This window comes from Heterodontus francisci, chromosome 11 (genome assembly GCF_036365525.1).
Source record: "Heterodontus francisci isolate sHetFra1 chromosome 11, sHetFra1.hap1, whole genome shotgun sequence".
NCBI classification, from domain to species: Eukaryota; Metazoa; Chordata; class Chondrichthyes; order Heterodontiformes; family Heterodontidae; genus Heterodontus; species Heterodontus francisci.
The window spans coordinates 43644191-43661622 of record NC_090381.1 but is presented as its reverse complement, the minus strand read 5'-3'; the positions used below and the strand labels follow the sequence as shown (position 1 = coordinate 43661622).

At 44.0% G+C, this 17432-nt stretch overlaps 1 protein-coding gene across 5 annotated transcripts in view; it reads right to left on the bottom strand.

The window, feature by feature from the left end:
* LOC137375224 (G-protein coupled receptor 35-like) overlaps positions 1 to 17432 on the bottom strand; it is a 47671-nt gene that overhangs the window by 25220 nt on the left and 5019 nt on the right. For 4 of the 5 annotated variants that reach the window (XR_010975955.1, XM_068042061.1, XM_068042060.1 and 1 more), the window contains exon 2: positions 11333 to 11394. The exons of the other annotated variant lie outside the window; for it this stretch is intronic. The gene's annotated coding sequence lies outside the window, so the exon portion shown is untranslated. The remainder of the gene's footprint in view (positions 1 to 11332; positions 11395 to 17432) is intronic. 5 annotated transcript variants of the gene reach the window in all.

Genomic DNA, 17432 nt, shown 5'->3' with positions numbered 1-17432 from the left:
ACCTAACTAGCGTTTTATACAGCTCCAACATAACTTCTCTGCTCTTATATTCTATGCTTCGACTAATAAAGGCAAGTATCCCATATGCTTTCCTAACCACCTTATCCAACTGTGCTGCTGCCTTCAGTGATCTATGGACAAGAACACCAAGGTCCCTCTGACCCTCCGTACTTCCTATGGTCCTACCACCCATTGTATATTCCCTTGCCTTGTTAGTCTTCTCAAAATGCATGATCTCATACTTCTCAGGATTAAATTCCATTTGCCACTGCTCTGCCCATCTTACCAGCCCATCTATATCGTCCTGTAATCTAAGGCTTTCCTCCACACTATTTACGACACCACCAATTTTCGCATCATCTGTGAACTTACTGATCGTACCTCTTATATTCACGTCTAAATCATTAATGTAGACTACAAACAGCAAGGGTCCCAGCACCGATCGCTGCGATACACCACTGGTCACAGGCTTCCAATCGCAAAAACAACCCTAGACCATCACCCTCTACCTCCTGCCATTAAGCCAATTGTGGATCCAATTTGCCAAATTGCCCTGGATCCCATGGGCTCTTACCTTCTTAACCAATCTCCCATGTGGGACCTTATCAAAAGCCTTACTGAAGTCCATGTAGACTACATTAACTGCTTTATCCTCATCTACACATCTCGTCACCGCCTCGAAAAATTCAATCAAGTTAGTTAGACATGATCTCCCCCTGACAAAGCCATGCTGACTATCCCTGATTAATTCCTGCCTCTCCAAGTGGAGATTAAATCCTGAGCCTTAGAATTTTTTCCAATAGTTTCCCTACCACTGATGTTAGGCTGTAATTACCTGGTTTATCCCTGCTACCCTTCTTGAATAATGGTACCACATTTGCTGTCCTCCTGTCCTCTGGCACCTCTTCTGTGGCCATAGAGGATTTGAAAATTTGTGTCAGAGCCCCCACTATCTCCTCCCTTGCCTCACATAACAGCCTGGGATACATCTCATCTTGGCCTGGGGCTTTATCCACTTTTAAGCCCGCTAAAACATCTAATATCTCCTCCCTTTCAATGCTAATTTGTTCAAGTATATCACAATCCCCCTCCCTGATCTCTACACCTACATCATCCTTCTCCATAGTGAACACAGATGAAAAGTAATCATTTCAAACCTCACCTATGTCCTCCGGCTCCACACACAGATTGCCACTTTGAACCCTAATGGGCCCTACTCTTTCCCTGGTTATCCTCTTGCCCTTAATGTACTTATAAAACACCTTGGGATATTCCTTTATCTTGCCCGCCAGTGTTTTTTCATGCCCCCTCTTCGCTCTCCTAATTACTTTTTTAAGTACCCCCCTACACATTCTACATTCCCCTAGTGCCTCTGCTGTTTTCAGCCCTCTGAATCTGCCATAAGCCTCCTTTTTTCCCTTATCCAATCAATAATAGCCCACCTGTCTCAAATAGTCTGCACTAAAGGTTAAGGGATCTTTCTAAAACTCCTCCAAAGACCTTGTGATCTGTAGCTTTAACTGTTGACTGAAAAAGCTCTGATCTTGGAATTGTAGCCACCCTGACCAGCACCCAGGTGGAGTGAAGAGAGAGGAACAGCATGGTAGAGTCAGAGGAACAGAGGAGACAGGAGGGAACATAAAGCTGAAGAAGGATATAGAGGCAGGTGGGTCCAAGGCTCTGGAAGGTTCTTGACTTCGCCATCTGCTCCACTGGCATCTTCCCCATCTCTATGCATCTGTTCCTTCACTGTCACCTCTTACACCCTTCAGAAACCAGCTCATTCAAACCTATGTTGTCCTTATCCAATCCTGCACCAAGTCCTGATCGCTCATCACCTCTGTCCTCATTATATAATTTTAAACAAAAATGTTTTAGTTTAAAAAGCAATTTATTCCTCAAAAACTCCAAGTCCATCCCTTCAACTATCACTCAAAATCTAACCACTCTTTATTGCCCAATGCATTGGCTCCTGGACCCATATCAATTTAAATTTAAAATACACATTCTAGTAATTAAATCCCTCCCTATCTTTATAATCTCCTCAAGTGCTACAACCACCTCCTCAAACTCTCTGTTCCTCTAACTCCAGCCTCTTATGTATTCCCCCTTCTTTCTCCTCACCATTGGCAACTGTGCTTTCAGCCATCTAGTACCCTCACTCTGGAATTCCCAATTTCAATTCCTCCATCTTTTAAATGCTCCTTAAAACTCACCTCTTAGACCAAACTTTTGGTTAACCCTCCTAACCTTTCTTTCTTTGGTTTAGTATTCATTTTACCTTAAGCCTCTGTGAGTCACATTGGGACATCGTTCTATGATAAAGGTAATATATAAATGCAGTTTGACCTCTTATCTACAGACAATGTCATCAAGGGGCAGCGTAAAAGTGAAGAAGAGAGGGACAAGGATGGATCATTTGGCAACTGACTGTGCGGGATTTGGAGAAGAAATCATTGCTGGGAATGCATTGACTGTATTCAGATAGGTAGGAGTGCAACCGTACAAGTGCTGTCCAACATAACTGGACCACAGAAAAGAGACAGTGGAAGAGTCACGTGTGATTGACCATTTAAAGTATGGCAGAAAGATTAAGGAGGACAAAGAGGGACAAATTTACATGGTCACAGTCACAGAAGATATCTGAAGGGACTTTGACTTGAGTAGCCTCGATGATGGGGACAGGATGGAAACTGGGCCAAAGGTATTTGATGAGGGAGTTATGGTAGAGATAAGTTCACAGCTGGGAAGCAATGGTACATTCAATGACATTTGGACAAGAAGGCAAGATTAGAGTTTGCGTGGTATTTTGAGGGGATGGACAGGTCAAGGCTGGGCTTTTAGTGAGAAAAAGTACATGGTCACACACAGAAAATTGCTTCATCAAAGCATAAATCTAATTTTTAAAGTTAAACAAAAAAAAAAAAATCTAATTATACGGCACTTTTCATTAGCCTCAAGGCATCCCAAATTGTTTTAAAACAGATGAACTATTTTATGAAGTGCGGTAACTGTTGGCTTTGTAGGTAAATACAGTAGCCAGTTTGTGCACAGTAATGTTCCATAAACAGCAATGATCAGATAATCTGTTCTTGTGAGCTTTCACTGACTCCAGGCGGCAGAATTGGAATTTGAACTCGCCAACAATCACATTGAATAAATTACTGCCCTATTCCTGCTCCTTATCTGGCTAGATGCAGAGTACATTGGACCCTGATTTCCATTTTAGTAGGAAATACTAGAATTTATTATTAAAGGCCATGAAAAAGCCACTTAGAAAATCACAATATGATTCGGCAAAGTCAACACAGTTTTATAAAAGGGAAATCATGTTTGACAAATCTATTAAAGTTTTTGAAGATGCAACTACCAGGATAGATAAAGGAGAGAAAGTGTATGTAATATATTTGGATTTTCAGACTGCATTCAATAAGATGCCACTCAAGAGTATGTTACAAAAGATGAGGGCTCTCTGCATTGGAGATAATATATCTGTATGAATTGAGGAGCAGGAATGAATGAATCATTTTCGGGATGGCAAGATGTAACTAATGGAACACACAAGGAATCGGTGCTTGTGCCTATTTAAAACAATTTAAAATCTATTTCAGTGACTTAGATGAAGGGACTGAGTGTGATATATTTAAGTTTGCTGCTGATACAAAGCCAGGTGAGAAAGTAAGCTGTGAGGAGGATGCAAAGAGTCTGCAAACAGATATAGACCAGTTAAGTGAATTTTTTTATTCTTTCATGGGATGTGGGCATCACTGGCAAGGCCAGCATTTGTTGTCCATCCCTAATTGCCCATGACAACTGAATGCCTTGCTATGCTATTTCAGAGGGCAGTTAAGAGTCAATCACATTGCTTTAGGTCTGGAGTAACATGTAGGCTGGACCAGGTAAGGACAACAGATTTCCTTCCCTAAAGGACTACTGCTACCCTGGGCTTCCGCCCCTTGAATGTATGGCCCTACCTTGCTGCCAGCCAGGTATGCCTCTGGGCTGCCCATAGTCTGCCAGTGGCACGGTAATGAGGCCCAACACTCAAAATGGACCTCCCACTAGCCCTAACAACAACCACCAGGCGTGTTCTGCTGGTTGGCAGCCCAATGGTTCACATCTACCTTAATGTCCTGATGACATCCTGTACCATGATGCAACTAAATCATAATGCAATACTCCAAAGTGATAATTTGATGGACAGGATAGAAGAAATCAAGATGGATAACACAGTGGTGGAACTCATTACTGTCAGAGAAGTTGAAAATAAATTTTAGAATTTTGGATTTGTCTTGCTGTACAGAGATAAAAGTGTGGCAATTGCCCTCCGTTCAGCAACCCTGGGACAATTAAATAGCATCCAAGGCCAATTGAAACACACTGTTTGCGAATGAACACTGCGTAGTGATGCAAATGACACCACACTTTATTAGCCAATACTGGGATTTGTTTCAAACATAAGAAAATATTTAACAAATGCTTACACACCATGCTAGTTAATGTGGGACATATTCATTTAATAAATGGTGGTAATTATTACTGTGTTATGCTGCAAAACTTGATGCTCAAGTGCATGTTTAGGGAGGTGGTCACACCAGAGGTTAAGAATGTATATGCAGAGAGAGAATGGGTGACCACCAGGCAGTCTAAGGGAACCAGGCAGTTAGTGCAGGAGTCCCATTGAGTTGATCTCACTTGCTAACCGGTTTTCCGTTTTACATACTGGTGAGGACGAGGGTTCCTCAGAGGAGTGCAGTAAGAGTCAAGTCCATGGCACCACAGGTGGCTCAGCTGCACAGGAGGGGAGGAAGAAGAGTGGAAGAACAATAGTGATTGGGAATTTGATAGTCAGAGGATCAGACAGGCGTTTCTGCAGCAGTAGAAATGACTCCAGGATGGTGTGTTGCCTCCCCAGTGCCAGGGTCAAGGATGTCACAGAGTGGATGCAGGACATTCTTCTGGGGGAGGGTGAACAGCCAGAGGTTGTGGTCCACATTAGAGCAACAATGTAGGTAAGAAGAGGGATGAGGTCCTGAAAACTGAGTTTAAGGTGTTAGGAAAGAAATTAAAAAGCGGGACCTCAAAAGCAGTAATCTCAGGATTATTCCAAGTGCCGCATGCCAGTGAGCATAGGAATAGGAGGATTAAGCAATTTAACATGTGGCTGGAGAATTGGTGCAGGAGGGAGGGCATCAGATTTCTGAGACATTTGAATCTGTTCTGGGGTAGGTAGGACCTGTACAAGATAGACGGGTTACACCTTAGCAGGACTGGGGCTAACATCCTTGCAGAGAGGTTTGCTAGTACTGTTGGGGAGGGTTTAAGCTAAATTGGCAGGAGTTGGAGAACCTAAAAGGGAGCTCAGATTGGAGGGAAGCAAAACTGGTAACAGGAAGTAGAGAAGTATTGAAATTGGAAGGCAGACAAGGTGAAGACAAACATCAATTAGGATCAGAGTGATGAATAATGTTAAGACAAAGTTGAGGGCACTCTATCTGAATGCATGCAGCATTCACAACAAGGTAGATGATTTGAAGGCACAAATAGAGGTAAATGGTTTTGACTTAATTGCCATTACGAAAACATGGTTACAGGGTGACCAAGACTGGGAACTGAATATTCAGGGATATTCATCACTTACGAGGGATAGGCGGAGGAGAAAAGGAGGTATGATAGCGCTGTTAATAAAGGACGAGTTCAGTACATTAGTGAGAGAGGATCTTAGATCGAAGGAGCAAGATGTAGAATCAGTTTGAGTGGAGCTAAGGAACAGCAAGGGGCAGCAAACATTGGTGGAAGTTGTTTATAGACCACCAAACTTTACTGATAATGTTGGCACGGTATAAATCAGGAAATTAAAGCTGCATGTAGCATGGACAATAGAGTAATAATGAACAACTTCAATTGACATATAAATTGGGCAAATGTAATTAACACTAATGCTGTGGAGGATGAATTCCTGGACTGTGTCTGAGATGGGTTTCTGGAGCAATATGTTGAAGAACCAACTAGGGATCGGGCTATTTTACATTTAGCATTATGTAATGAGAAAGGCCGAATTAATAACCTTGCTGTAAAGGAGCCATTTGGAAATAATGTCCACAATATGATAGAATTCTACATTAAGTTTGAAAGAGATATAGTTTATTCTGAAACTAGGGTCTTAAATCTGAACAAAGGAAACTATGAAGGTATGAGGGGCAAGTTGGCTACGGTGGATTGGGAAAATACACGAAAAGTTTTGATGGTAGACAGGCAATGGCTAGTATTTAAAGAACCATTACATGGTTTACAACAAATATACATTCCGCTAAGACACAAAAACCCAACAGGAAATATGAATCAACCATGACTAACAAAAGAAGTGAAGGATTGCATTAGGTCAAAGTAAGTGGCTTATAAGGTTGCCAGAAAAAGTGGTAAGCCTGAGGATTGGGAGCAATTTAGAGTCTGACAAAGGAGGACCAAGAAACTGATAAAGGAAGGGAAAAGGGATTATGAATCTAAGCTAGCTATAAATATAAAGATGGACTGTAAAAGCTTTTTTAGGCATGTGAAAAGGAAACGCTTAACAAGGACGAATGTGGGTCATTGCAGGCGGAGACAGGAGAGTTTGTGTTGGAGAATGAGTAAGTGGCAGAGAGACTAAACAATTACTTTGTGTCTGTCTGCATGGAGGAAGACACAGAAAATCTCCCAGAAATACTAGGGAAACAAGTTTCTTGTAATAATGAGGAACGGAGAGTAATTAGTATCAATAAAGAAGTAGTACTCGAAAAATTAATTGGATTAAAAGTTGATAAATTCCCTGGACCAGATGAGTTACATCCCAGAGTATTGAAGGAGGTGGCTATAGAGATAATAGATGCATTGGTGGTTATCTTTCAAAATTCTATAGATTCTGGAAGGGTTCCTGCAGACTGCAAAGTAGCAAATGTAACCCCACTATTTAAGAAGGGAGTGAGAGAGAAAACTGTGAACTACAGACCTGTTAGTTTGATGTCAGCAGTCGTGAAAATGTTGAAATCTATTATAAAGGATGAGTTAACTGGACACTTAGAAAATAATGATATGACTGGGCAGAGTCAACATGGTCTTGTGAAAGGGAAATCATGTTTGACAAACCTAGAGAGTAGAGAGTCTGTAGAAACAGGCTCTTCGGTCCACCGAGTCTGTGCCGACCAACAACCACACATTTATATTAATCCTACATTAATCCCATATTCCTTACCACATCCCCACCATTCTCCTACCACCTACCTACACTAGGGGCAATTTACAATGGCCAATTTACCTATAACCCTGCAAATCTTTGGCTGTGGGAGGAAACTGGAGCACCCGGCGGAAACCCACACGGTCACAGGGAGAACTTGCAAACTCCGCACAGGCAGTACCCAGAACCGAACCCAGGTCATTGGAGCTTTGAGGCTGCGGTGCTAACTACTGTGCCGCCCATTATGTCATTAATGGCATGAGTTTGACTTTCCAGTACTCTCACCAGTCCTGTCACTGTGTTTGCCAGATCCTTTCCTACCTTAGCCATACCGATCTGTTCCTTTTGTTCCTTCTCCAAAATATCCTTTACTAGCTGGCTGAGAGTTCTAACCTTCTGGTCTACATTTGCCAAATCTATAGTATTGACAGCTGAAGTTCCCGTATTAAAGACTGTGGCTGCATCATTCACTAAACTACATTTCTCTCTTTCTCTTTATGATTCCCTCATCACTGAATTCCTGTTCCAACATTTGTTGCAGTAATACCTTCTACAACTCTTGTGTCTTCTCAGGGCACCAGTCAGGTAGCTGGATAGCTGAGATATTCCATATTACCGGTACCAACTTATGCTGCACATTATCATATACAATTTTATTAGTTATTATGATCACAACTCTGTTTCCTGGTCCTGTAGTTAAGGTAGTCGCTGTGAGGCAACTATGGAGTGACCTCTCCATGGCGCATGCCTGGGCAAATTTATGGAGGTTGAGAGTTGCCCAGTCGTCAAAACCCCCCTCTCGGCCTTTCTGGTGGGGTCCAAAGGAGTGCAGGACACGACGTTTGGCACCAGTATGGCTGCAGGAACTGCCGGAAACATGCCAAAGGTGACACATGACCGCCTACGGGGTTCCGCTCCGGATTTTCTGTTAGGGTTTACTCCCTTAGCCTTGGTCTCTCCCGAGACGCCCACAAGGCAGTGGGGTTGTTGGGGCCCCTACACAGGTGTAGGATGGTGCCGGTGGGAGGAGGGGATGCAAGGGGGAGGGGTAGAGGGAGGGGGTGGGGGGGGGTGCAGGGGAAGGGGGTGCGGGGTGAAGATGGTGCGAGGGGGGGGCGGGCTGGGACGGGGTTGTGAGGGGGTGAGCTGAGAGGGTGGAGCAGGGAAGGGGACGGGGGTGGGGGGGGTGGAAGGGGGGTAAAGGGGGGGGGAGGGGGGGTGGAATCTGGTGCAGGTAATAAGCCATTTCCTCAGTGCCCACCATCGACGTCCGGAAAGCTCATCGAAGAGACTTAGTAGTTGGCAGGAAAAAAGACAGAGGCGCAAGGGGAGAGCCAACTGTGCAACAGCCCCAACAAACAAATTTCTCTGCAGCACCTGTGGAAGAGCCTGTCACTCCAGAATTGGCCTTTATAGCCACTCCAGGCGCTGCTTCACAAACCACTGACCACCTCCAGGCGCGTATCCATTGTCTCTCGAGATAAGGAGGCCCAAAAGAAAAGAAAGAAGTTAAGGTAGGGCAAGGGAGATCAGCCACTTGTGGCTGCTGGGTTGATGATTCGGATGTAAGGGTAACCGTGGTGGTTGATGCTTCTTTCCCCACATACGCCCACGGTACAGAGCCAAGGGGCGTTGATGTCATCTTTTGCAACACAATAGAGCCAAGCGCCTCCAATGTTGAGTGGTTTCACACACGTTGATCAGTTTGTACAGTCTTTATCATCGCACTGCCATATGGGGAACTCGGGGCCCTTTGAGGATGTGACTTGTAGCATAAAGGAGAACCAGCGGATGTGGTGTATTTGGATTTTCAGAAGGCTTTTGATAAGGTCCCAGACAGGGGGTTAGTAAACAAAATTAGAGTACATGGGATTGGGGATAATATACTGGCATGGATTGAGAATTGATTAACAGACAGAAAACAGAGAGTAGGAATAAATGGGTCATTCTCAGGATGGCAGGCTGTTACTAGTGGGGTACCACAAGGATCAGTGCTTGGGCAACAGCTGTTTACCATCTATATAAATGACTTGGATATGGGGACCAATTGTAATATTTCCAAATTTGCAGATAACACAAAACTAGAAGGGAGAGTAAGTTGTGAGGAGATGCAAGGAGGATTCAAGGGGATGTGGGCAGGCTAAGTGAATGGGCAAGAACATGGCAGATGGAATATAATGTGAATAAGTGTGAAGTGATCCACTTTGTTGGAAAAAAGCAAAAAGGCAGAGCATTTCTTAACTGGTGAGAGCTTAGGAAGTGTTGATGTCCAAAGAGATCTGGGTATCTTTGTTCATGATTCACTGAAAGCTAGTATGCAGGTGCAGCAAGCAATTAAGAAGGCAAATGGTATGTTGGCCTTCATTGCAAGGGGAGTTGAGTACAGGAGTAAAGATGTATTGCTTCAATTGTATAGAGCCTTGGTGAGACCACACCTGGAGTATTGTGTATCGTTTTGGTCTACTTACCTAAGGAAGAAAATACTTTTCATAGAGGGAGTGCAACAGAGGTTCACCAGACTAATCCCTGGGATGGCGGGATTGTTTTATGAGGACAGATTGCAGAAACTGGGCCTGTATTCTCCAGAGTTTCGAAGAATGAGAGGTAATCTCATTGTAACTTACAAAATTCTTACAGGGTGTGACAGCGTAGATGTGGACAGGATATTTCCTCTGGCTGGTGAGTCTAGAACCAGGGGACACAGTCTCAGAATAAGGGGCAGGCCATTTTCGACTGAGATGAGGTGGAATTTCTTTACTCAGAGGGTGGTGAATCTGTGGAATTCTCTACCCCAGAGGGCCGTTGAAGTTCATTCACTGAGCATGTTCAAGACAGAAATTGACAGATTTCTGGATACTAATGATGTCAAGGGATATGGGGATAGTGGAGAAAAATTTCGTAGAGGTAAATGATCAGCCATGATCTATTTGAATGACAGAGCAGGCTCGATGGGCCAAATGGCCTACACCTGCTCCTATTTCCTCTGATCCTATGATCCAAAGTGACAGTTGCTGTAGAGATCATCATTACTATTTTCTTAAGATACTCATGACAAGTTATAGAACACTGCTTGTTTAACACAGTAGCTATGCACAGAGTTCCAATCTGTTAGGTGGTTGAGGGTTTCAAATGAAATCCTGAAACAATGGGCTGAAATTCATATTCCTGTTGCTGAAAACAATGGCGGCCCACCTATGCGGATTGCACTTCGTGGAGCCACCATGATATTCAGCACAGCAGCTCATTTAAATAGCTGGGGTGGACCACACTCCAATGACGTGGAGGGGGCAGGCTGCCCATCCCCGGCAATGGCGTCAGTTGCCTGTGCGCAGGCACTGACGTCATTTTTAAAGGGCTTCAAGCCCTACGATTCAATATAAAAATTTAAAGAAACAGGTAATAAAAAAATTAAAATCCATTTAAATTGCCCCTCTCCCACCCCCTGATAACCCATAAAATTAATTACTTGCCCTCTCCTGCTCCCAAAACACTTGCTTTGCCCACCTGACCTTCCCCCCCGCAAAGTACATAAACCTCAAGCTCTAACCCTTCCCACCATCCCCTACACCAATGATATTATTTTGACTTCACCACCTCCCCCCACTGCACTGAGAAACTTAACTGCTCCCCCCTCCCCACCAGTGTTCTGCCTTGGCTCCCCGGACAGGAATCTGAAGGCACGTGAGTGCTGGCCAGCAGCACGAATATCGCACCAAGACAGATGGCGGGAACATAAGGTCATTAATTCAGTGATTTAAATTTATTTACATATGTTAATGGAGGTTCTGTCACTGAGTGGCGGGTGGGGGGCCACCATCAGGCCATGCTGCCGCCAGCAATATCGGGCCGGGCCCTCACGGCGTCGTGGTGCATGGTGGCCCTCTCCTGGAGCCATTTTCCGCCCCCGCCCCCGCTCCACCACCCTCCCCAATGTTGTGGGGGGGTGGGGGGGTGCTGTAAAATGCAGCCCAATGCAAGTGAAACAATTGCAGTTTCTTAACATTATGTAACCCATGAATTTTGTTTAAGCCTTTGAACTCTCAGCTTGGCTTCTATTATTGTATATCTTGTACACAAATCACCTGATACCTCTGTGAAAATTTTAAAACAGGCCCTTACCTTTCAAGGCACTCTGGAAACGTTTCAGTATTGGATCCCTGGTTTACCTGCTGCAACAATGGCTTTAAATGAAAAGATTATGAATAGTGTCACAAATGGATATAAACCGCCTTGTAAATTGTGTTGTGCATTTGACTATTAACGTCAGCTGCCATTTTATACTGTTCCGATTGTCAAAATGGAGGAGAGAGGTCAGGTGAGACAGCAACTTGAAAAGGGTCTCGCTTTAGGACCCAGGAAATGCCTATCCAACCTGCCTGGATTTGACACTGTAACAGTTTGAGGTACAGCCTGTCTTCCATTACACAGCTGCCGTGTGCTACAGACACTTCTCCCTGAGAATTCCCTGACAGAAGCCACAGCCTACTTGAAGCTACATAGACTCCTCTCTAAGGCCTTTTCAACAAGAAAAAAATTAAAAAGAAGCCACAGTTTGACAAATCCAGCAAGAAAAATCAACAAGACAAGCTCCGGTAACAGGAGAAAAGTCTAATTTCTACCAGTTTCCTCTCCGTCCAAAAGAAGGCGACTTTAGCTGTCTCCATTTACCTTTGAGGGAGCAAAGAAAAAAAATTTGTAAGAGAGAAGCTATCTCCAACAGTTCCTACCCTACTCGGCATTTCTAATCAGTGATCTCCAATTTTTGGACACTTATTTTGATAATATTGATGGGCACTAGTTTCAACAGAAATTCATATTAGCTAGTAAAGTTTCTATTTAGTAAGATCTTTGCCTTTTTTTTATGTCTTTAACATTTCCCTGAATGTTTGTAAGTGTGTGTGGTGAAGTTAAACCCATCCCTGAGTTTAAGTGTGTGTTAATAAACCCTACTTCTTCGCTGTAACTTTAAAATCCGTGTTCTTGAAGCAGTCATTCATTATTATGGTTTAAGGAATGGAAAGAAATTCAAATCTATTTACGGACAGGTGGTTGGAAAAACAGGGAAATTTGTTCAAAAGAAAATAAAATTAACTGCCTGTTTGTAACATAGAAATTGGGAGCTCAAGCCCTGGGATAAACTCATGAAAGAATAAATTTAAGAAACAAGCTGATTCAGAAATTAAAATAAACTGATTGGAAGCCAAAAAGGAAAAATCTGGTAACTGAAAAGATTGTTAAGACAAATAAACGACCGCAGCAAAAACCCTCTCATTCTAACATTAGAAAATGGCACATTTTGATTCAAAGATGTTTTTGGAGCAAGCTAATGTAATTGCTGAAACATTGACAAACCTGAGTACCAACCAGTTAAAAGCCACAGCTAGGGAGATACAAGTAAAACTGCCCAGAAAGGTGAAACGAACTGAGGTCCTAAAAGTGCTGGCTTGGGACACATTCCTATTCCAGAACAGGTAGATGAGGGATTAACTCCTGAATTTGACACATCTCCCATGGCCAGAATGGAACTGGCAAAACACAGGAAGCAACTGGAGTTTCAAGAAAAAGAAAAGCAGAGAGGAAGAGAGAGAAAGAGGAAAGAAAAAAGGAAAGAAAGAGAGAGGAGAGACAAAGGATTTTGCAGTTAAAAAAAAATTGGAAATGGAGCTGAAGGCTCAAGCAGAGAGAGAGGTGAGACAGTTGGAGGCGGCTGGAGAAAATCTCTCTTCACCCAATAACCATCCAAATCTCCCTAATCCAGAATCAGGCTTTGAGCCTCTTAGGAATGCTAAGTTCATACCAAAATTTGAAGAGAGTGAGGTGGAATCCTTTTTTGCTACTTTTCAGAAGGTAGTGGCAAGGCTACGATGGCCACAAGAAATGTGGACCCTCATAATTCAGGGTCAGTTAACAGGGAAAGCTCAAGACGTCTATTCTATGCTGACCCCTGGAATGTCTGCTAATTACGAGCAGACCAAAGCTGCCATCCTTAGTGCTTATGAGTTGGTCCCAGAGGCATACCGCTAGAAATTCAGGAATGCTCGAAAGAAACCCATATAGACTTATTTAGAATTTGAAAGGCGAAAGCAAATCGCTTTCGACCAGTTGGTCCAATCTGTAAAAATACAGCATACTTATGAAGAATTACGCAAGCTAATATTGCTGGAGGAATTAAAAAACAGCCTGTGCCCCAATCTAAGAGTGCACTTGGAGGAGCAGAGAGTCCGCACAGCTAGAGAGGCTGCAGTTGCTGCCGATAGCTATGACCTCACACATAGGCCTGGCAACTCAGGCAGATCCTTCCAAAGCTACCCCCAAAAACCGTGGGAGAATAAGAAGGGAGAGTGGGATAAAAAGGGAGCCACACCTGGAAAGGAGAGTACAAACCCACCCCAAGCCCACAAAGAGAAACCCCAGAGACCAATGTGCTGGAGGCTAAACGGAAAGCCAGTGGGTCTAATAGGTCTCCACAAAGGTGGCCCCAAGGAGGATACCCTAGTAAGGAACATAGCAGAACTGGAAGAGGCCCTCACAGTAGATCCTAGACCCTCTGAGAGTAATTCCCTATGCGTTGCTGGACAGGACAAATTCCTCGAGAGTTATCAGAGTTTTATCCTAGAAGGAACCGTGTCCTCCTAACCTTCCCAGGAGATGAGCAAGTCCATTGTACTGCTCAGGGATACAGGGGCGACTCAGTCCTTAATGATAGAGAACAGCCTAAGCCTTCCCCCTGAAACCTCCATGAAAGCCAAGGCCCTGATCAGTGGAGTGGGAGGAGGTCACCTGTCTGTTCCCCTCCATCGAGTCCACCTACAATGCGACCTAGTCTCAGGCCTTGTAACCGTAGGATCGTCCCAGAATTACTGGTAGCAGGAATAGACTTCCTACTGGGAAATGGTTTGGCTGATAGCAAGATAATAGAAACCCTTATAATCCGAGATCAACTGAACGAAACCAGGGAAACTGGACAACTACTGGGGGAAATACCAAGGATCTTCCCCGATTGTGTAGTGACTTGGTCCCAAGCCAGACTGGCCAGATTAGTTGAAAGGGAATCAGTGCCCCAGCTGGATGAGCCGGAGATCTGGTTAGCTGAAACTTTCTTTCAGGACCTATCTGAAGGGGAGGAGGTGCTCTGCTGAGCCTCCCTAATTGACATTCAGCAGGCAGATCCTGAAATAAAGCATATAGCACAGACTGCTTGTTCTGAGGCAGAGACCACCCCGATCCCTGAGTGTTACTATGTATAAGATAGGGTAGTAATGCAGAGGTGGAGACCTCCCAGGAGACCTGCGGAAGAGGAGCGGACAGTGCTCCACCAGATTGTAGTGTCCCCAAAATATCGGCATGCAATTTTACGGATAGCCCATGCTATCCCGATGGCTGGACGTGTGGGTACTTGGAAAACTTTAGCCCGAGTAAATAAGCACTTTTTCTGGCCTCGTTTCCGGTTCAATATGGCTGAATATTGCAAAACCTGCCATGCTTGCCTGGTTGCAGGCAAACCCCAGGCCACAATGAAACCAACCCCCCTCAAACCCATTCTGGCATTTGGCGAACCCTTTGACCAAATTTTGACAGACTGTGTGGGACCACTACCCAAAACCAAGCCCAGTCAACCGGTGAGTGTTTGCCAGAGGGTGGAAATACTTGAAGGCAGCCAGGAAGAGTCAGCCGAGGAGGAGGAGACCCCAGTCGAGCCCCCGGCTACCAGACTGGCAATTGCCGAAGCCTTGAAAGACGTAACCACTCAGTTGACACACCCAACACACAAGCAGCAGGAGGATGTGCCCATCCTGTTGGAAAAGTTTGAAGAGCAGTGTAATTGCGAATGAATATGATTTGGTAGCCATTACGGAGACATGGTTACAGGTTGGTCATGACTGGGAGTTAAATATCCAGGGGTACCAGACTATTCGGAAGGACAGACAGGAAGGTAAGGGAGGTGGTGTAGCTCTGATACTCAAGGACGACATCAGGGCAGTGCTGAGAGATGATATAGGTTCTATGGAGAACGAGGTTGAATCCATTTGGGTGGAAATTAGAAACTCTAAGAAGAAAAAGTCATTGATAGGCGTAGTCTATAGGCCACCAAATAATAACATCACATTGGGGCGGGCAATAAACAAAGAAATAACTAATGCCTGTAAAAATGGTACGGCAATTATCATGGGGGATTTTAATCTACATGTAGATTGGTCGAACCAGCTCAGTCATGGTAGCCTTGAGGAGGAATTCGTTGAGTGTATCCGTGATAGTTTTCTTGAACAGTATGTAATGGAACCGACGAGGGAGCAAGCTATCCTAGATCTAGTCCTGTGTAATGAGACAGGAATAATTAATGACCTCATAGTTAGGGATCCTCTTGGAAGGAGTGATCACAGTATGGTTGAATTTAGAATACAGATGGAGAGTGTGACGATAAAATCCAATACCAGGATCCTGTGCTTGAACAAGGGGGACTACAATAGAATGAGGGGGGACTTGGCTAAAGTAGGCTGGAAACAAAGATTTTATGGTGGGACAGTTGACGAGCAGTGGAGGACTTTCAAAGCAATTTTTCAAAGTGCTCAGCAAAAGTATATTCCAGTAAAAAGGAAGGACTGGAAGAAAAGGGGTAATCTGCCATGGGTGTCTAAGGAAATAAGGGAGGCTATCAAATTGAAAGAGAAGGCATACAAAGTGGCCAAAAGCAGCATGAAGCTAGAAGATTGGGAAAACTTTAAAGGTCAACAGAAAGCTACAAAAAGAGCTATAAAGAAAAGTAAGATAGAACATGAGAAAAAACTAGCACAGAATATAAAGGAAGATAGCAAAAGTTTCTATAAATATATAAAACGAAAAAGAGTGGCTAAAGTAAACGTTGGTCCTTTAGAGGATGAGAAGGGGAATTTAGTTATGGGATATGATGAAATGGCCGAGGCATTGAACAGGTATTTTGTATCGGTCTTCACAGTGGAGGACATTAATAACATGCCAGTAATTGACAAAGAGACGAACGTAGGTGAGGACCTGGAAACAATCATTATTACGGAAGAGGTAGTGTTGGGCAAGCTAATGGAGCTAAGGATTGATAAGTCTCCTGGCCCTGATGGAATGCATCCCAGGGTACTAAAAGAGATGGCGGGAGAAATAGCAGGTGCACTGACGGTAATTTTCCAAAATTCGCTGGACTCTGGGGTAGTCCCAGCTGATTGGAAAACAGCAGATATGACGCCACTGTTTAAAAAGGGAGGTAGACAAAAGATGGGGAATTATAGACCGGTTAGCTTAACCTCTGAAGTGGGGAAGATGCTTGAGTCTATTATCAAGGAAGAAATAACAGGGCATCTTGATAGAAATTGTCCTGTTGGGCAGACGCAGCATGGGTTCATGAAGGGCAGGTCATGCTTGACAAATCTTTTGGAATTCTATGATGACATTACGAGCAAGGTGGACAATGGGGACCCAGTGGATGTGGTGTACCTAGATTTCCAAAAGGCCTTCGACAAGGTGCCGCACAAGAGGCTGCTGCATAAGATAAGGAGGCATGGCATTAGGGGTAAAGTATTAGCATGGATAGAGGATTGGTTGACTAACAGGAAGCAGAGAGTGGGGATAAATGAGTGCTATTCTGGGTGGCAATCGGTCACTAGTGGTGTGCCTCAGGGATCAGTGTTGGGACCGCAATTATTTACAATTTATATAGATGATTTGGAGTTCGGGACCACGTGTAGGGTGTCAAAGTTTGCAGATGACACTAAGATGAGTGGCAGAGCAAAATGTGCAGATGACTGTGAAACTTTGCAGAGGAACATAGATACATTGAGTGAATGGGCAAAGGTCTGGCAGATGGAATACAATGTTAATAAATGTGAAGTCATTCATTTCGGTAGGAGTAACAGTAAAAAGGATTATTACTTGAATGGTAAAAAGTTGCAGCATGCTGCTATGCAGAGGGACCTAGGTGTCCTTGTGCATGAATCGCAGAAGGTTGGTCTGCAGGTATAGCAAGTAATTAGGAAGGCAAATGGAATTTTGTCCTTCATTGCTAAAGGGATTGAGTTTAAAAGCAGAGAGGTTATGTTGCAGCTGTATAAGGTACTGGTGAGGCCGCACCTGGAGTACTGGTCTCCTCACTTGAGAAAGGATATACTGGCACTGGAGAGGGTGCAGAGGAGGTTCACTAGGTTGATTCTGGCTTATGAGGAGAGTCTGAGTAGATTGGGATTATATTCATTGG